The 20,966-nt window shown below is 44.7% G+C and overlaps 1 protein-coding gene and 1 long non-coding RNA gene across 3 annotated transcripts in view; both read left to right on the forward strand.

Moving 5' to 3' along the window:
* The window catches only part of MEIS1 (Meis homeobox 1), a 176,344-nt gene extending 175,203 nt beyond the window's left edge, over nt 1-1,141 (forward strand). For both annotated transcript variants that reach the window (XM_088134258.1, XM_088134262.1), the window contains exon 12: nt 1-1,141. This exon is cut by the window's left edge and continues 1,082 nt beyond it. The gene's annotated coding sequence lies outside the window, so the exon portion shown is untranslated.
* A 3,735-nt stretch (nt 1,142-4,876) lies between these two features.
* LOC148216982 (uncharacterized) lies at nt 4,877-10,046 on the forward strand. Its single transcript, XR_015794911.1, has 2 exons — nt 4,877-5,048; nt 9,894-10,046. It is a non-coding gene; the product is annotated as an uncharacterized LOC148216982 (long non-coding RNA).
* The last annotated feature ends 10,920 nt before the right edge of the window (nt 10,047-20,966 follow it).

The following is a 20,966-nucleotide window of genomic DNA, read 5'->3' on the forward strand; positions in this document are numbered from 1 at the left end:
TCACTTCCTGTTTTATGCCTCTCAAACCATGAACTGAAGAGTTATTTTTACTATGTTGACTTTATTTTTTCGGCAAAGCATCAGTCGTGCATTTTTCCATAGTCCCATCATGGAGCATATATGTATACATTGTAAATAAATTTTGTGCAAAAAGGACTGGAAAAATGAACTGTATTATTGCTTTTTTTCCCTTTCTTTCTTTCTTTCTTTCTTTCTTTCTTTCTTTCTTTCTTTCTTTCTTTCTTTCTTTCTTTCTTTCTTTTTGTAAAAGTAGCAGTTTGGTATGAGTTGGCATGCATACAGATTTACTAAGTGGGATAAGCTAATTATACTTTTGTTGTGGTTAAACAAATGCTTGTTGATAGCCTTTTTCTATCAAGAAACCAAGGAGCTAATTATTATTAATAATCATTGCACATTGAGTCTTAGAGTTTCTGACTGAAACTGTTTGGATTGTACAATAACTCAAAGCCCAGCTGTAGTAGTTCAAGTGCAGTAATGAAATTGAATCTAAAATAAAAGCAAATTATTTTTGTCACGCTGGCTCAACTGCTTGAAAAATTTATTTTTCTGCCCAAGCCCTCTAAAATTGTAGCAATTTGCTAGCAACTATTCCAGACGCTCTCTTGAAATAATTTTAGGCAGCTTTATTAATATTTTTCTAAAGTAAAATATTCTATATAGTGAACTTTCCTAGAGCTATTTGTTTATTTTCAAGTTATTTTCAAATCTGTATTATTAGATGTTAGTAATTCCAAACCTAAAAAGAACCAATTGCACAAGATTACTGAATGCTGTTATGTAATATATGTGGTTATTTGAATTAAATTGCTCTAGGATGCAAGTTAAATTTTACTCCTCAAAATGCTAATGTTGATTTTACACACACACACACAAATCCACCAGTCCCTATACTTGAATTAGTATTAGTGCATATTTGTACAGTTATTACTTATAATAAAAGGATGATACACTTTAAAAATCTAATGTTCATAAACAAATCTGGTGCTGCGATTGGCTGTAGGGAGGATCACTGACCAATTTTCCAGCACAGCTGTATTTTCTGCTCTGCAGCCAACTGGTTAAACAGAACCAAATAACATGCTTAGATTTACAATACCTTATAATTTTCTTCTAAATAATATTACAGCTGTTAAAAGTTTCCTAAGGGCATGGGAAAAAAAGAGACTTTCACTAAGACACACTAATAAAAAACTATTTTTTAAAAGATCTAATGGCAAACTGCTTGATAGGAACAAAAGACCTCCGTGGTGAGAACTATGATGTCTGCCATTCACACAGATGTCACCCCATAAAACCGCCTTAACGATTCCCTGTTTAGATTTAAAAGGGAGACCAGTTGTTTTGTGACTACTAGGCAAAGTTTGATAGATTGGTTTATCTACTGCTTGAAGCACTTGGAGACCATTCCCACTCTATCCAGCTAACATCTCGAATGTTTGAAGAAAAGTCAGTTGATAAGAGAGCATCGTTGAGGGGATAAACGCTCCCCAGAATTTGAACCTAGCATTGGACTCAAGTCCTGGGACTGAGCCCCAGAAATTACTACTCCTAAATAAATAAGCCTCCATTTATGCCCAAAGTCTGACTTGAAGCCTTATTTTATGGTCATAAAAACTCGAGTCGTTTTATTTTCTCTCTCTCTCTGTCTTCTCTGTCTCTCTTTGTGGAAGGAGTGCAGTTTTCAGTGTGTGACTTTGCTAGTAATTAATTACTATTTGCTTACTTTCTCCACTGGGGGAAAAAAGATTTTCTTATCTGGTGTATTGTTCAGGCTGCGAATCACAACGCCTTAAGTTGCACTGAAGTTGCAACAGCCGCTTAGATCGTGCAGATAGAGATTCGGATATATTCCAACAAAGATCGACTCATTTGCATTATCGGAGGGAGGGGCGTGGCTGTCTAGGAAACCGCCAACCAATCAGTGATTTAAGAAAATCAAATGTTTAATATAGGTCCCTCTCAGCCTTTCTTTGCTCAAAGAAACTCCTTCCAACTTTATAGATGGCCTGGGAATTGTATCTTCCTGATCCCTGCAATACCAAGAAATATCAGGAATACATTTGCCGCCAAAGTTTAAACTGATAGCCCCACTTTCCCATCTTTCCCCCTCCCCCCCCCCCCAAAGTGGAGCAAAAAGTCTATGCACCACTATTAAAGTTCGGGAGAAAAAAAAAAACTTTTTTCTTTAATAATGAGATTTATTTTTTCTACATTTCCCGTTATTGTTGGTCTTTTTTTTTTTTACCCGAAAAAATAAAAACAAAGCAATCCCTTTTGGGATTATATCCCAGGACTCTTAATCAGCTGCAATTATAACACATTAATGAATAATACTCTCCAAGCATATTTTTTGTTTTGTTTTGTTATTGTTCATCCCATGATGTTAGACGGCTTTTACAGGCAAAGGAAAGAGAAGTAAACGGGTTACAAATAGGGAATTATCCCTCGTTTAGCATTAAAATTCATTTAGATAAAATTGCCACAAACATTTAAATGGAGAGATTAGTTCCCCCTCACGCCTTATTGCACACTCTCAATGGCTCCGTTAAGAACATTTTATACGTTGGAAATTCCGTCTTCTCAGGCGGCTGGCTGTCTCCTAGTTACCCACATTCAAAGCGAAGGCAGCAGCGACAGAGAGGGCTGGGGGAAGGGAGAGGAGTTGGTTTTTTCCCCTCTTTATCATCCCCCACCTTTCCCCCCCCCCCCTTTTGGCAACCAGACTGCAATTCATCCTCTTAGATTTGCTGGAAGTAAAGGAGAAAATAAAGAACAGGAGATTTCTCTCTCTCTCTCTCTGGGCACCCAGTTACCCTATATGGAGAGAGAAGGCGCCGCTGCTCCTCTTTTTCTGTCTCGTTCTCTTTCGTCGCCGGCTCCCCCCCCCCCCCCCCGAAACTGGGAATCAAGTTTGAGTTGGATCCGTCCAGCACAAAGCAATCGAGATTAATGCAGGTCCATACCAGCGGTGTGCGCGCGGACCGGAGCGAGCGGGGCATCGCTTGATAAAGGCTGCCCGGTGCCTCTTCGGCACGTTTGCAGCGCTGGCGCAGGGGGTGGGGGTGGCAGGAAGCGATCAAACGGGCTGCTGAAATGCATCTCGGTTTGCAGCCCAGCGAGCGGAGTAGGGTTGTTTGCATTGAAAAATCTCTGGAGGGATTAATTTGAAAACAGATCAGTTGTCTTTCACCTTCCTCCTTCCGTTCCTTCCTTCCTTTTCTTTCCCTCTCGCTGCCACCCGCTGCAGAGCCAAAGGAGACAGAACGCCAGCTTCGACTGCCATCTTTTGGGGATTTGGAAAAACGATTCCCTCGCTCTCCTTTTTCCCGGTATCCCTCTACCTCCGTCCTTCCAAACCTCCGGTCCGAAATCGAAATTCCGCTTTAGCTGATGATTATGAAATCTGGGGTGGATATTCTTGCAAGTGATTGGCTTGCAGTTGCGCATGGAAATCGTTTTAAGCCATTGACCAAGGAAAACTTCGGGTGGGTGCTGCGCTGCAGAAGAGCTCAGCTGGTCCTCGGGGTGTTTCGTTCCTGCTCGGCCTTGCGCGGCGATAACCGCCCCCCCCCGCCCCCCCAAAAGTACACCGTAGAAGTTTTCTGTTCATGCTTTTGCTTTGCGGGAGGGAACCCCTCCCCCTTTCCCTTCTCTGCGAAAGATTGTCGGACGAGGCCGCATGCGCGGTGGGGCTCCTGGACTGACTTTCAGTCGGTGCTTGTCGCGGGTACCGTATTAACGGAAACGAGGGTCGAAATAAATGAATAAGTTAACGCCGGCTGGTCGGTGTGTGTGTGGGGGGGGGGGGGGGGAGAGGGAAGGGGTTGCTTCAAAAGAAAGAACAAGGTGGGGTGGCTACTTTGAGACTCTTGCAGCTGTGCCTGGACGTTTTCCCCAAGTTTATAGTGCCTTCTTACCACGTTTCACGCACGTGTTCCAAGACTGGGGGGGACGGTTGATTTGAATAATTACTCTCAGAAAGATCTTTGTGGATCTTGTGCCGCGGGTCGGTTCAAAGTAACGCGGGCTCGTCCTCTTCAGCACGAAGAGCGGCACTTTACAGACCTCTTTCCCCTTTTTATTGTGCTGGGTGGAGAGAAGCGCGTGCGTGCGTGCAAGAGAGAGGCATTTGGAGATAGGGTGAGCCCCACGCTTCTGCATTTTCCGCCATCTCTCGCTCCTGAGGAAAGCGAGCTGACCACACATATAAATAACCGCCTTGCCCTGCTCGCTACGAAGTGAAGTTCCCTAAGGGTTGTAGGGAGGTGCGGGAGGGCTCTAGTCACGGCAGACGAACTGGTCAGCCCGAGTCCCTGACCGGGTTCTTCTCAAGTGTAAGGGAAGGACCTCTCCTGAATCTGGAGTCGGGGGAAGGCGCCCCCTCTCCCCTCCCTTGCCGCGCGGGAAGCCGGCGTCTGAAAAACAAGCGCCCGAAGAGCAAAACGGTGGTCAGTCCGAAGTGAATCGAGAGTCAGGACTCGTCTCCGCTCCAGCGTGGTCTCTTTATTTTTATTTTTACGGTCTGGGTTGGGTCTCCCCCCGCCCCCCCAAAAAGAAATCTGGACGTAGTGAGAGTTGAGTGTAAAAGGTCCCGCAAAACTCCATTCGTTCTGGCTCTCGAAACGAGAAAAAGAGGGGGAAGGAAACAGGCCGACAAGAAAAAGGGAGATCTATCTGGAGTCTCAAGTCGTCCGCAATACGTGTCAGTTACGAAAAACAGTCATCGGGCTGTGGGGCTCCACCATCCTCCCTTCCAATCCGCCACCAGAAACTGGGTTTGTCACTATCCTGCCACCCACTCCATTCGCCACCTCCCCAGAGAAAGCGCAAGCGCGGGAGAGCGAGTTCCATTTTAAAGCCGGCGAGTTCAGGATTGTCTCCGGTGGCCTCCACTTCCCACCCCGCAGTCCAATCCTGTCTCCCGGGCCCACCGCCTCGGACTTTTCCCGAAAGGGGACAAGACGTCCCCTGCCGCCTTCTCCCAACCCTCGCTGAGGGCAGTTCAGGGACCAGAGGAAGTAGAGGCAAGAATCTGTTCGCTGAGACGGGAAGCCTCCTCTGTGGATGTTTCCGCGCGACGCCTGTGTGTGTGTGTCTGTGTGTGTGTGGGAGAGACAGAGCCTGCATAATTAATTTTCGGGTCCTGCCAAATAAAAAAGGAGGGTTGATGTGGAGGGAATTAGAGTTATCGCCTCACGTTTGATCGCCTTGCCGGCCTGCCTCCCGAAAGGCGTGCAACCGCGAGGGCATGTGAATGCGCGTGGGCTTGGAGGAATCCCCCTACAATGCTTGGGGGGGGGGGGGGGTTGGCTGGAGTTTTTCCAGCGAAGTGTCAGCCTCAGTCGAAAGTCCCTGAAGTGTCGCGGAAAAGAAAAATAAGCGAGTGCTCCCTTCCCTGCTGTCCCTCCCAACCCCAAGACGAGGCGGCCTTGGGGGGGGGGGGTTGCCCCTCCAGCCCCAGACGCTGGAGACCCTAGAGAGAGTTAGAAAATGGTGTGTGCGTTTGGGAGGAGATGCTGAGGTTTTCCTTCTTTCCTCCAAATGCGGGGGTGGGGTGGGGTGATAAATAATGCTTTAACAATCTGTCGCACCCATATTCGCAAAATTGCACCTTAAAGCACCTTTCCTTAGAAATGAGGTTTTTACTTCTCAGGTGCTACTACAGTACCTGATTTTATAGGGATACAGACGCCCCCTCGTAAAGTTAGCAAAATGAAGCCATTCTCGGCTAATCACACCGCCTCTTTCTTTTTGTGCGCACGAGCACAATGTGGGCAATTTTCACGTGGATTCACACGAGTCCAATAAGGGTAAATGGTCGGAGGACAGGCTTAGATTTTGTTCGAATTCCAGTTCGACTAAATGAATTCTCTTTCCGCGAGAGGGTCGCCCTCCTTCAGTAGGAAATGAAACAAACAGCTATCCAGCGAGTTTAGACTTTCCTTTCCAGCGCAAGTACCTTGGTGATAACAGAAAGTTTTCCAGCAAAAGGAATTCCTCCGAATTGCTTTAAAGCCCTAATAAAAAGAATATCACAGGGCTTCCAAGGACAAGAAAAAAGGATTATCACACACTCTCCCCTTTCGAGGTGGTTCGTGTGAAGAAGAATTGTATCTGAACCTTTTTGGAAACTTGTTTTTCCCCCTTTTAGAGTAGGTTGTTTGATATACCTGCGCTTTCTCGTCTTCTGCGTGTGACTTTGCTGGGATTCCAGTCAATATCTGGAAGATCACAGAAGAAACATCTTTTTAAGACACACATACAACAACTATTATTACAAGGAGGCGGAAAGTACTTTTTCCTTGTAAATGGGTGTGTGCATGTGTGCGGGTATGTAAGAGGAGAGAAAAAACAGAGAAATGGGGCGATGGAAGTGAAAGAGGGAACCGAACCCTGTGGTCGCACCAGAATATTTGTACCAAAAGGCGGATAGCAGGCAGTCTGTTTTGTAAGGCTTTGCGAAGTCCTTTCTGGAAGGTAGTTAATAAACTCCTAAGCAGTCAGCAGCTTTGTATTTTATGTAGTGGACAGAGAAAATCTTCCAGGGTTTTAATGTGTGAAATAACTAAATGCCTGTGTGGCAGCTGTTTCTAAAGCCAAAACTAACTCTTTAGAAGAAGGGAAGGGGAGGGGAGGGGGAGACGAAAAGACTGCTCATTTTTTTTCCTTTGGTGCCATTTTGGATGTCATCTGTTTCCTTGGTGACTGTGTTCAGCCCCCCAAAGCCCCTGAGCGCCTGGATTGTTCGAAAAAAGCATGCTATTTCTGCACCGTCATTTATCACTGTCACCGCATAATGATTCCCCTTGCAGCTCCTTATTGATGTTTGTAATTGCATTATCTCATAAAGGGGAGGGGTGAGGCGGGGGGAGAGAGATGATCAATGAAACTGAACCGTGCATTGTGGGGTCAGGAGATACACAAGTACTGTTTGTGTGTATCCACACACACACACACACACACGCACCCCGCAGAAAGAGAAGAGCTGTACTGTGCTAAGGGTTGATTTGGTACGTGCGTGTGGGTGGGTGAGGGTATTCTCGTGTACAGTACCTGATTGTATAGGGATATCATCATTTCCCTCTCTTTCTCTTCCCATCATTTCCCTCTCTTTCTCCTCCCGAGGTTTAGGTAACTTTTTGCTGAAATGCAGAACCACTCCCTGCCTTGCATTTCAACGAAGGAAGGAATAGCCCCTGCCTGGTGAGAAGTGTGCACCGCTGTCACAAGTGGACAGAGGAAAGTAGTGAATAAGCACCTGTGATCCTCCTTCTCCTCTCTCTCTCTCTTTATCTGCAGTGGAATTGCAGATACTCTCCCAGTTCCCTATAACTACTCTCTCTCTCTCTCTCTCTCTCTCTCTCTCTCTCTCTCTCTCTCTCTCTCTCTCTCTTTTGATAAAGGGAGCTCCGAAGAAAAAATGATAGAGACACTATCTGGGAACATTTCGCGCCCGCCTTTTTTCCCAGCCCTTCTAGCGAAACCCCACTTTTCTGCCACCCGTATTTTCGGCTTAATGAATGTGGGCTGCAAATTGAGCGGGGATCGCCTCCAGCTTCTCCGTCTGACCACTTCCCTCCAGGTAGCTGACGGCTCACTGTTGCGTTCCCTTACCTGAGTAGAAAAAAATAAAATGCCACCAACCTACCTTCTGAAACTGGAACCTGGGACCCCCGCGAGCTCGACTTCGTGAAATGGTCCCGTTGTCAGCTGACAAGGGGAAAAAACCGGTGCTGGCTAGCTAAGCAGAATGGCACATTGGCGCGGCGTGGGGTTAGGATATTCCACGAAGAAATCAAGCAAGGTTGCAAGGAGTGGGAATAGAAAGGGGAGCCGTCAATGTGTGAGTGTGCTCTTGCACTCCGACTTGTAAGCCCATTTATTTGACCGCGGGTCCTATTGACTTCAACGGAACCGAAAGGATCCTGACTGCAATGGGGCGCTTGTGTCATTCCCGCTCCCCTCTTTTCATTACCCTCTCGGGATCTTGCAGAGATTTCTCAACAGGGCCAAGTTTATTTGTTCAGCCTGGGCAATGAAAGAATATCCGAAGGGTCATGTCGCGTTCAAAACACAGGTTTTGGAAATTCAAACTATTTTCTGTATTTGATCATCTTTCTCTTTCTCTCCCTTTCCCCACCCCCACCCCCTTTTTCACGCGGATAAGTGAAAAATGCCAAACAGACATCATATTTCATATTTCAAGGGGGGGGGGAGATTACTTGATTGCATATCTTTCTTTAGATAAAATTTGCCTCCGACCACTGTACTGCATTTAACTTCCACTCCCACCAGGTTCGAGCTTTAAATTTCACCCTGCCTATAGAGTTGAGTGTAGCCTCTTCGGCCAGGCACCCAGGGGTGTCCTTCTCCCAGCACACCTCCAGGCCTGTTTGCCAAATGCCAACTTCACTTTTGTGACACCCGAGTCCTGGCAAATGTCCTGAGAATTAAGGCAGAAGACTTCTTCGTAGCACGTTGCCTGGGAAGGGAGTTTTATTTGAAGGCAGAAAGATGATTCAATCTTCCAGTTCGTACTCTAAGCAATAGGAACACGTCTCCCTACCCAATCCAGCCCCCGTCCCCCGTCTGTGAGAAGGGGGCTGCATTTAGCCTCTAGAGTCGACCTATTGCAAATGCACGGAATTGCCAGTTTGCACATGGAACTGCACCGATTCTCACTGAACGGTGAAGAGGTAATCCGATTAATCCAGGCACCAATTTTAGCTGAGTGGGTTGGGGGGATCCTCTGCACTCCAACGTCCTTGACTTAGACCAGGGGCGAAAATCTGCCAAATTGCCAGCAGCAGAACACAACTCCTAGTTTTTCTTTTTTCTTTCTTTTTTCTTTCTTTTTTCATTTTTCGAGTGAGAATGAAGAGTAAAAACATTTTGGAGGAAAAGGTACCGCCAGACAAAGCGATTTGCGTAGAAGATCTTTGTCACAGCTTTGGAGCAGTACCTTCCTTTGGCCCATATATCAGTCTGAAAGTAAAAGTAAATGTCACTTTCGTGAGACTCTCCTATCTTTATAAACTTACTCGTTCTCCTACCTCCAGTCCCCCTTCCATCAGTGCTGCAACTATATAAGCAGAGACACTCTTGCCTGTATTTTGAAAGAACCGTTTGATATGGATCATCATGTGAATGTTACTACGTTTGATGTTTAATGCCATTTTCGGAGGATTTCCTCTTCCTTCTCCCCAACCCCCAGTAAATTAATCAAAACGAGTCGTTCATCCAGAATAATTTTGAAAGAGAGGAAGAATAATATTTCATGCCATGAAGCCTTGGTTAAAATAATGAAAAATCACTCTCCGCTTAGAAATTATTTATTTGTAGAACAAATCTTATATTAACAAATTTTTAAAGACCCCTACAAACAACAGCTGCATCAACAACAAAACCTCCTCCTGATTTACAGTTATTAAATATTTGATTGTCATGTTAATGCTTCTTATTCCACCTTTCATTTGCATTTTAATCTATGGAATATTTACAGTATTTTTACACTTCTTCGCCAGTGATTGATTACAGATGGGGGGGAGCAAAATGACCTGCAAGCTGGCTTTTCCTGCCCCTCCCCCTTTGGCTGTTTATGAAGCCTTCCTCAACAATGGTAATGCTTTGGACAAATAAATTATATCCTTTCTAAACGTCAGAGAAACACTGTTCCTTTTCCTCCCAAATGCTTATTTTTTATTCTCCTCGACCCTCAGCCTGGTATTTAGGTAGCTGCTCTTCTGAAATTTTTATATTTAAAACAATTAGAATGTCTAATGGTTCTTATCAAATGAAATAGAAACCATGAGCTTGAAAATAAATGTTATTAAGAATTTTAATTTCTTTCCTTCCTTCCTTTTTTATAGCCTTGAGATGAAAAGTTCCGGAATCACCAGAACTACTTTCGGCCCCCTCAGTCAGCCCCAGAGTGTGTTGAGAAGAGGTCGGACGGTCTCCTGTTGCCAGACTAACAACGGAAGACAAAAGAAATAGCCACAATCGTTTCTACCCTTATTTAATTTCCTGGCTTTATTGGTCTAATGCCTGTTTGGCTCGAGTGGTTCCCCAGGTCCAGGTATTCGGTGGGGCCCGATCCACGATCTCTGAAATTTGGGCAGCGGTGACCCTTTCCATGCAGAAAACACGATCTCTTCGGAGCGATCGCCCACTTCTGTCCCCGGCCTTTTGAGCTGCTACACAATGGTTAAACGCGCCTCTGGCATGGCAACTTTGCTTTTTGAGAAACATTTTGTGATATATATATATATATATATATATATATATATATATATATATATATCACAAAATATGTATATATGTATATGGCAGAATCGGTAGTGATGGCGGGGCCTCACACTGCTGACTGCCGGGAGAAGGGGAATCCATATGAAAAACGAGGGTGGGTGGGGAGGGGGAGCAGTGACAGGCAGGTTTGATAGATTGCTCTTGTTTTTTAAGGAAGGGAGCAAAACCGCATCATTGTCTCCGCGAAATGGCTTGTTTCCTGACTCACCTCCCTTATCGAGGTGGCCGTTCACACAGACCTGGCTCCCAAGCGGAGAGGTGACCGGTCCGCCTTGCAACTTCCCGTTTATTGAAACCTCTCTCGCTTGCAAACGGAACCAAAGGACGTGGAGGCAATTTTCCTGCAGCTAAAAGCGGTTCTGGCTGGTTCCCTCCGTGCGGTTGTACCCTTGTGCGTGGGTTAAGTTGTGGGGGAGAGGGAGGCGAAGGGGTGCTCACGGCCGCTCTTCTGCCCATGCCGCACCCACTCGGCTGGAAGGTTCGCCGGGACTCGTTTCCAAGAGTCCCAAGAAACGGTCTTTTGTAAAGTCAGGGACGCCAGACAACTACCGAACACTCCCTACTCCCTTAATGGGCAAAGAGTTGAGCCTTAGCCCTCGATAGCAAAAATGTGTTACGGATTGTCAAATGCGCGTTTTGAAATCCGGAGTAAGAAAACTACAGCGCAGGAGCCTCGCTGAAGCAAATCGGGGGGACGGGACGGGACGGGACGGGACGGGACGAGCTTCGCTGTGGGAGGCGACTGTCCAGATACAGATGTATGCGTCGGGGCGGGGGTGGGGATAACGGGTAAAAAACTGATTGTGAGGCCCCAGGTAGAAAAGCCAGCCCCGGCGCCCCGGTATTCAAGAGCTGTAGGTAGATTCGTGAAGACGGCTGGGGCGGGGAGGGGAGGGAACTGAGAGACAGGGCAGACGATGGAGAAGTAACACCGGTGTCTGCCGTCTTCTGCAGTTTTATTGGGGGTGGGGTAGTAACCGCGAGATTTATTGACGGCCGAGGCTCTACAGGAGAGAGGATGACCGCAAAGGCGAGAGAAAGGCTCCCGCCCTAAGCCGGTCGGTGCCTGGCTCGTTACTGGCGCGCCAGCCAGAGCGAAAGGTGAAAGTGGTCTCTCGCCAGCCACAGATCGAGAGCGCACTTCGTTTCTGCCACGTTAGGAAGATGACATCCAAATAAACAGGGGGCGTCTCGCTGGGCAGGCGGCGAAGCGTTGGGCCCAACGGAGCGCAGAGGCGCAAATAGCCGCGGCGAAGGCGAGAGGGTTCTGCTACTGCTGAGGATCTCCCTCCTCCCTCCCCCCCCCCTCGCCTGCTGCCCGCAACAGCACCGGGCCACCGCAGGTGGGTGGCGAAGAGAACGGCTTGCATCAGTTGCGCGAGCCCGTGGGATTCCCACGGGAAGCGAGTGGAAGGGGTGTCCTTCGAGGGGGGGACGAGGTTTCACCCCTTCGGAGATCGCCTACTAAAGGAGTGACACCAGCCCCCTTGGATGCAGGGGTTCCTGACAGCATCAAAGATGACGGCAATCAGGCTCAGCCAGCATTCAATGGAGGCTAAGCTTCCTCCCGGAGACGGGACGCGAAGTTATATTAAGCGCGGGAGAGTGACGCACGAGGCGTGCTCAGGCCTCGCCCACTGGCGTTGAGGGCATCCACGGCCCGAGAGGCCCCGCGATTATTGGAAGTAAGTTCCGCTGATTTCAATGGACGTCGCTTCCGGTAAATGTACTTCAGGTTTGGCGCCGGGAGCGCATCCTTGCGCTACTCTGGGCCGGGGAGGAATAAACCCTCCGACCCCAGAAGAGATGCCAGGACATTCTCCGTCAAGACACGCGCACGCGTGTACTCCCGTCGCCTCTCCAAAACCCGCCACGGGAGACCCTGATCGAGTACGACTTGGCCCTGCGCTGGCTAGAAAGGAAGGAGAGGGAAAGAGCGTCCGGCCCCACGGCAGGTCCTTTCGCGCCCTCGCCACTTCCAAGCACCGAGGGGAGAGGGGAGCCTGGCACGGGCTTGCCAAGGTCAGAGCGAGGGAGGCTGCCTTGACTGCCGCCGGGGGCTCAGCGCCTGCCTGCCTGCCTGCCTGAGGCAATCTAAGCCCGGGGTTAGTCTTCACGGGGCATCTGGAGATGGCAGCAGCAACAGCGCAGTCTGAACTCCCCTCCTTTTCCCGAGATTACGCCGACCCATCTAGACGGACAGGGTACCTGCGCCCTCGATCCTTGACGTCCAGGCCTCTCTTCTTTCACCTCCCGATCAGAGCTGCTCCCCCCCCCCCATCTAATTTCCACAAGCTTGGACTGTTAACACACTCCCCGACTACACACGATGTTACTCGTCTGACCTTCTTCATAGCCACCTTCTTACATGCGCCTGGACCAGTTTCTTATTTCCATTTTCGCAACCCGCCCCAGCCCTCCACCAGATCCCCATTCGTTACCGTGTATAAAGAAAACAATTATAGCCATTCTGCAGCCCTTAGCATGGCAACTTGTCTGTTTCACTTCAAAGGACGGCAAGCAAATTGTTTCCAGAGCTTATAAGTAATTAGGCTACATTAGGGAAGCGTAAGTAACGCCGAGGAGAGTCTCCTCCTCGTTCGCTTTTCAGGCTGGGATCTTTCTTGGACACGGACAACGTTGTTGGTCGTGGCAGCGGTTATTAGGAGGCTGCTGAAAACTGAACGTTGCCCGAACCCGCAACTCACAGCCCAGTTGAAGTTAAGGCGATCTGGACACACAAACCCGCTTGTGACCTCGGCTGCCTTATGAAAGGGCAGGTTGAAAAAAGGAGCGTGGCGGGGGGGGGCGGCGGCGGGGGAAGGTAATTGCGCATAATTAATGCTGAAGAGAAAATGGTCACATAATAGGCTGCAAAAAAAATAAGCCATCTGTAACTATGTATCCTGGGAACTTTTAAAGGATCTCCCCCCCCCCCACAAGCCCCAGTCCAAGCCCCCTATCATTCTGCCCCAGCAACCTATTGGGAAGAGCCCTTGAAATAAACGGGACTTTCTTCCAAGTTCTCTTTAAAATGACCGCCTAGGGGATTCTACGGATAGTGGGAGGAAACCGAAGGTTTCATTAACAGTATTCGCTCGCTCCTTATTCTCTGTTGGAATAATTTCACATGCACTTTCTGATTGTGAAAATTCCTGTCTGGCTCATAATTACACCAGATTGTATTATTCCTGATGTGTGTGTGTGTGTTTGTATGTGCGCCTTCTCTCCCCCCACCCCTTTTCAGGATTGCCTCCCCAGTTCCGACTCTTGGCAAAACGGAGAAAGGACTGTTTTGTCTTTCTGCATTGTATTGATTGTAAATTGTTGACGATATTAAAACAGAATTGTGGATAAAGATCAGCCCCATTTTTTTTTCCTGAGGTGTGATTACTGTTTTAAAAAATTACAAAAGACTACTCGGAAATAAGTCTCACTAGTGTATAATCATACAGAGGGCTGGGTGTACAGGATTGTAGCTCTAGGCTGAAATTTTCAGCATGCTGACTTACAAGAAGGCTCCAATAAAATAAACGTGATTTATTTGTTAATGAGGACAAGGAATAGTTTAACAGTATTTAAACCTGCCATTTTATTTTCATTTGTAAAAATCATCATGTACCACCTGTGGCTAGGAAATTGACTGGATTTTTGTCCATAATATAACCTTAAATACATATATTTAGGGAGCTTCACTGTATACAGTCTTTTATGAAATAGAAGGAAATCAGGGACATCTTCCCCCAGAATGATGACAGGATTATGTTGCCCGCACTGGGGATGGTGGGGAAAGGATAAATATACAATTTGCTTTTGCTGGTGTTCACTGTTTTGTCTTTAAAAGGTCACAAGAGTCCTTCAAAATCCTCCAATTAATAGAGTCTAGCTCATTTCCCCCCATACATTTAAAGTCACATCTTCCCAACAAATTGAGCTAAACCAACTCAGCTGGAGCCCGCAAAAGCAATAAAAACATACTAATAAAATTAAAAAATAGGCTGCCTCATAATGGGATTCCCCAAATTTACCTGTTTATTTATTTATTATTTCAATTTATATAGCTGCCCATCTCAAATATGTGACTTCAGGTTTACAATTTTAATCAAAGTACAATATAAAAATTATATATGAAGCCATATAAAAAGCATACTACATAATCAACAGCTGAAATATAAAAACCCAGCACAGTGATCAGCATAACCACTGTCCAGGATCTACCATACACCCAGATCTCCAAGCCAGGTGGGAAAAGCACATCTTTAAGGCCTTATGAAGAACCACCAGGGTCAGGGTTAATCTGATAACTGGGGGTGGGGGGGAACAATGTTCCAAAGGACAGGTGCCACGACAGAAAAGGCTCTATTTCTGGACCCTGCCAGATAGCATTCCCTAACAAATGGGATCTGGAGTGTGTCCCTTCTGCCAGGCCTAATGGGATGGATAGATATAATTGAGAGAGCCAGTTTGATGTAGTGGTGAAGGCACCAGGTTAGAAACTGGGAGACTGGGAGTTCTAGTCCCACCTTAGGCACAGAGCCAGCTGGGTGACCTTGGGCCAGTCCCTCTCTCTCAGCCCTCAGAAGAAGAAGGCAAGGGCAAACCACTTCCGAAATCTTGCCAAGAAAACTGTAGGGACTAGTCTAGGCAGTCGCCAGGAGTCAACACTGACTCGAAAGCACAAAAGAAGAAGAAGAGGAAGAAAAAGTGTAATTGGGGAGAGGCGGTCCCTCAAATAACCCGGTTCCTTTTGAGGCAGACTTCTTTGTTCCACCTAATGTAGGGCAGAGTCTACTACAAAATATTCTCATTCTTGCATTTCTGGTCTCTCTGATTGCTCCAGCTGACAATAATCCAAACTTTTCTGTTTAGATATATCTGGACCATAACGCTGATCAATATAGATAGTAGTTGCAATAGTAGAGATTTCATTCCCCCCTCCCCCATTACTTGTATTGTGGCTGAAAAAGAGGTACTTCTGCATATCGATTTGAAGTAGCTTTGCCCAGCTTGGCGTTCTCCAGAGGCTTGGGGATTCCAGGTCCCAGAACTCTAGCCTTTTAGGTTTTATGGTTGGGAATCCCAGGAGTTAGGATCCCAAAGCATTTGGAAGGTACAAGGTTAGCTACTGTAAGGAATGAAGAGAGAGGTGTGCTCCAACTTAGAGAAATAGGTAGGACAACGTTCCAAGAACAATATTTTTTAAAACTAAAATGGACATTTCAGGAAAAAGAAAAGAAGAAGAAAAAGATGACAACTCCCATGCTTCCTTGGAGCAACAGAACAGTGCTTAAAGAAATCATACATGTATGAGCATATACACACTTATTGTAGGCACAATTTCAAAAAGTTGACAAAGTAGCACAAGATAGAGGTGATATGTCACTCAACATTAGCAACTGCCTTGGGCCTGCTGCAGTTGGTACTTTTGATACTTGCACAGCCACATTCCACACAATAATTTGAATGACAGTCAGTTAATACACAAATGACATCTCAGTCCTGCAATAGGAGGAGAAGCATTGGGACTCTCAACAATCTTGAATAACTTTTAACTGGGGAGAAGTGGTCCCTCAAATAACCTGGTCCTTTTGAGGCAGACTTCTTTTTTCTACCTAATGGTAGAGCAAGTTCTACTACCAAATATTCCCATTTGGCCCAAAGGGAAAAAAGAAAGAGAGGTCTTTAGATTGCTTTCATCCTTGAAGGATGGCTCTACTGGCCAAGGATAAGTTGCTTTGTCCCTTGAGGTAGCCTCTTCCTGCTCAGCTGCCATCTGGGTCAGTACAGGGTAAACTCTGCTATGTCTTCCAAGTGGTGCCCACCTTGCATGGCACAATACACTTGATAGAGTTATTTAATATATATGAAGGGCATAGCAACATCAGTGCTTTTTAATTAGGGGCAGCAATTCTGGGCTGCCCTGAGAGTAACTTCCAGGTGCCACAATATTATAACAAGTTGGGGCTTGGTCCTTGACATATCTCTGGAGCCTATCACATTCAACAAGGTTAGAAAGTATTTGGAAAAGTGCTGTTGGAATGGAGTTATTTACTTATTCATTAGATTTAGCAACGTAATAGTTATCCCTTCCCAGTTTTCCCCTATAATAACTCTGTAGGACCAGTTGGTGAGTCAGGTGGTGACTGGCCCAAAGTCACACAGTGTGCTCCCATCACTGAAGATGAATCTGAACCCAAGCCTGCCTCATCCTTCTCCAACACTTTAATCACTATACCAAACTAGCTTTCAACTTTTCCTGTTTGTGATTGACTGATATAACTAAGAAGAATTGTTAGGACTTCCACACTCCCCACTGAGAGCTATTGGGTTAGGTTATATTTTCAAGGACAGAGCAACAAAGGGTTCTACTGAAGTTCTTCAGAAAGGCTGCATTCAAAGGGCTGTCTAACCAGGGCTCTGAACTGCAGTATGAAGGCTGTCTGGGGAATGAATCCCAGTGAAGCCTGTGCTTATCAAATGAGTGCTGGGAACAAGTGCAAGTGGATCTCTTGAGAATTTGACAATGGAGAAGGATTCTCATGGCTTCAGCCTCTCCATCCCACAAATTGTTTGCCTGCTTTGTTATTTAACCTTTCATATAATTCCTTAGAAAATATGTAAGATCTTCTACGCAGGTCTGAGCATAGAGGTCCCAAAAGCAAGCCAAGAGCATGCTCAGTCATTTTCTAATTACTTTATTAGAACATAGTCTGCAAGTGCGTGTGTGCACGCACACACACACACACACCCATTCTCACGCTCACAATAGCCATACCCCAATGAAAGAAAAGTAGAGAGAGAAAGACAGAGTCCTTCTCTCTTACTGGCCAAGTGGATATATCTTTTCCAGGAGACCTGGGTCATGGTATCTGTGCTGTTTCTCACAACAAGTTTTCACACTTTGTTCTGGCCTTGTAGTTTTCTTTCTTGCTTTAGATGTCAGCTCTGTTCTCATGGAAATAATGCCTTGTTCATTAGTACCAGCCATACAGTCATGACAGATGGATATTTCTTTTAATTTGTTTTTGTTGATCAGCTCTAAATGGTGCCAACAAATGGTTAAGTCTGTATTCTTCAGCTCTCTTCTCTTGTTCTTCTCTTTACTCCCCACTTCTGGCCAGTGAGTAATAGAAGAGTACATATAGAGCATGGTAGGATTCAGAGAGAATATAACAGAAGGATGCATATAGCAAATAGAATAAAAAATGAAGACATTTTATATATGTAAAGAGTAAAGACATTATATAGAAAATATAAACATGCATTTCATATTATCCTTAAGCCTTTGGCTAGGGGTGCTGTCCCAGAGGCCTCAGGGCCATGTGACTCCTGAAAGGGACAAGTCCATCCTCAGGGTCTTCTAAAATTTGTTACCAGCTTATGAATTCTAATATGTCAAGAGGGAAAATATTAAATACATTCAAGAGTCATCATATTGATGGAATCATGCTTAAATGTAATTTAATTTAAAGTAAAAGTCCTTACAATTAAAGCAAATCTAGCCACCATCTTGATTCCACCCACTTCTTGGACCTCCTTTTGGAGTGCAGTCCTGACAGGTCCCTCCAAGAGCTAGCATACTCTTATCTTGCAAAAGGCTGTATGCCCAGATCTATGAAGTTATTGTTTCTGACAATCTCACAGTTATTTTATTGACTCTGAATTTCTTGTGTATTTTATTGTCAATAGTTTGATTTTTTTTTTATGCTTAAGTCCTTAAATGGTATTGTAAAAACACATGGGGATTGAAGACAGGTAAAGAATGGGAGGGGAAAAAAATTCCTTAAAGTATCCTTCTCCATCCAGGTAGCCTTCAGTTGCACTGAACTACAATTACCATCAACCTCAGCCAGCCTTGAAACACCACTGAAAATAAAACTAACTTCATATTCCTACTCCCATTAATATTAATGGTCCATTCTAAGTTGTTATTGATAGAATGATAACCATGTGTTTTCCCATGAGGCTATTAGCCATTTTAGGGGTGGTAGGTATAGATCAGGAAAATGTCAGGGAAGAAGTACCCTTTTCCCAGTCATCTCTGTTCCTAACATGTTCAGCAGTTCTGAACTGCAAGATGCTTTTGAGTAACAACAACATTCAAGCCAGTCTCCTGATGTTTTCTTGGGTAATACGTGCTAAATCAGTTTCAGGAATACCCTGACCCATGGTAAACATGGTAAACTATTACTGTTGACATCCCCAATCTATTGTAAATCTTAACCATATTTTAGTGTTTTTCTTGCAAAGAAGCTAGTTTAAATTTGATGTATTTCTTGCAAAAAAGCTAGATTTGAATGTGAGAAGGAAGGAAGAAAATTCTCAGATTTATGTTCTTCTGTATAAATTCTTCACACAGATGTTGTGCTTAGTGAATCTAAGAATCTAACCGAAAAATCTTACTTTTAACCATGGAAATACGAATAGCCTGCCTCCAGTTTCTGAACTTTTTGCTTTTCAGAATAATACAAGATTGAGATTGTCATTATAAAGAAACAAAACAGAATGGAAAATTTGGGCATGAGTGAAATAACTACATTACTTCTAGACATAGCATCAATTTGACATTTCTTGCTTCTAATATTTCTTTAATTTCATTTCAAAGGCTATTATATCACTCTAAAAAAACACCTTGAGTCACAAGAAGTAGGTTGTATAGAAATACTGCACTCAATCAACTAATCAATCAATCAATCCCTAATTCCTTCTCTTTACTACTACTAAGGGAAAAAATGAAAAGGAACAAATCAACATGTATAGTCAAGAACAATGAACTTTTCTATGTGTTGTACATCATTGCTTCAACTTGCTTTCCCTTCTGAGATAATAAGAGTTTCAGTGACAACAATGACAGACTTGATTAAATATAGTTATAAAACTTCATCACACACTGGTAACTTTCCCACCCAAGTCTTTGGCAGCCTATGTAGTGGGGCTAAACTAATGTCAAGGTTTTGCTCTGTAACCATATCTGCAATTGGTAACAGACAAGGAAGGTCGAAGAGATAACCATTGGAAATATTAGTTATTTATTCACTTTCAAAAGTTAATGAATTAATCAAGTTAAAGTGACCAGTGTTTGTGTGTGTGTGTGTGTGTGTTTTAGTGTAAGCTTCAGCTTGGGGTTCTCTGACTACTTAGATGGATATAATCTATGATTATAATAAGTACAACACGTATAGTATAGCACATCATCTCTTTCCCCTTCTGATTTGCTGATTGCATGCCAGTTCTTAGACATTCTTTACATTATGAATGCAGAAATTCTATGAAAACTCTAGGTGAACAACATGTGAGGTCTGATAGAGATCATCCTTGTCTTCCCATAAAGAACTTGGGGAGAAAGAATCACTATTGAATTAGGTTGTAATGCTTAGCATGTCTCCAGTATTTTAGATCTGTCTTGATGCAAGGTAGATAAGAAAGATTTCCTAACAGGTGTACAACAAGGCAAGAACCAAATCAGACAATTCTTTTTAGCACCAACCCATAAAGGCAATGATGAGAGCCAAGTTGGTGCAGTGATTAAAACTACTGGGCTAGAAACTGAGAGACTATGAGTTAAGTTCTGACTTAGGCATAAGGCCAGCTGGGTGACTTTGAGCAAATCACCTTCAGCCCTTGGAAGAAGGCAACAGCAAACCATTTCTGAAAAATGTTGCCAGTAGTTGAGACGGATTCATAGGCACAAAGCAAACAAAATCTTAGCCAGGGTGCACCAGTTCAATGACTATAAGTGACTATATTTATTATTTTTTTTTTTCTTCGAAGCTAATGTTTATGGTTTCCTCACTGCCTAGATTATTCTGTGCAACTGGCCTCTGGGGTAATTTATGGTGGATTGCAGCTATGGCCTTGTTCATGTAAATGAGAGCAATATACCAACAGAGAGGATTTCTAACAATTCAGCAACTTGAAATGTCAGCAGTAGCACACAAGAGACATATGGAGGTCTTGAAACAGTTCATAAGCACATTGCATATCCTTCTAAATCTAGAGGTATGTATGTACAGTGCTATAGTGAAATCCTTGGGTGGGGTCACCTTGTATCGAGGAGTTTACAGTGTTGCAAAAGACTTGGCAGGTACTGACGCAAAGCATGTAAGTCTATAGAACAAATTCTGATTTTCAACTAGAAGATGCCGCTGATGATCAAGAGGCCTTTTGCATCATGAATGAGCTGAATTAGATATAGAAGGGTGAATATGAGAAGTCACTCTCCATATTCCTGGCCCCTCTGTTTTTACTCTGGCTTCTGCCTGCCTGGAGGAGCTGCCTGTTAACTCCTTGCTGTTTAACCCATGATTCTGAGTTTATGCAGAAAACAGCAGGATTCTTTGATTAGACCACAGTATAAGATCTACATCTCAGCCTAGTTAGCCTCCTATTTTGCTTCCAGAAATGGTCAGAGATGAATACTTCAAAGATAACACAAGTCATTCCTAACTGATGATCATACAAATGCCGAAGCATCTTTCAGTTCTCATTAGCTAGTAGTTAGCTTTTACCCTCAAGCACAAAGGTTTACACCTCCCTTTAAAATAATTTTCCCTGAGTTACATTCTCATTGCCCATATAAATGACTCTAATCCTCTGTTTTCTTTTTCTTAGAAAACAAAATTTTAAAAAAATTA

This window comes from Python bivittatus, unplaced genomic scaffold, assembly GCF_059951505.1.
Source record: "Python bivittatus isolate LINGU-HERP-01145 unplaced genomic scaffold, Pbiv_v1 ctg000020_np1212, whole genome shotgun sequence".
NCBI lineage: Eukaryota > Metazoa > Chordata > Lepidosauria > Squamata > Pythonidae > Python > Python bivittatus.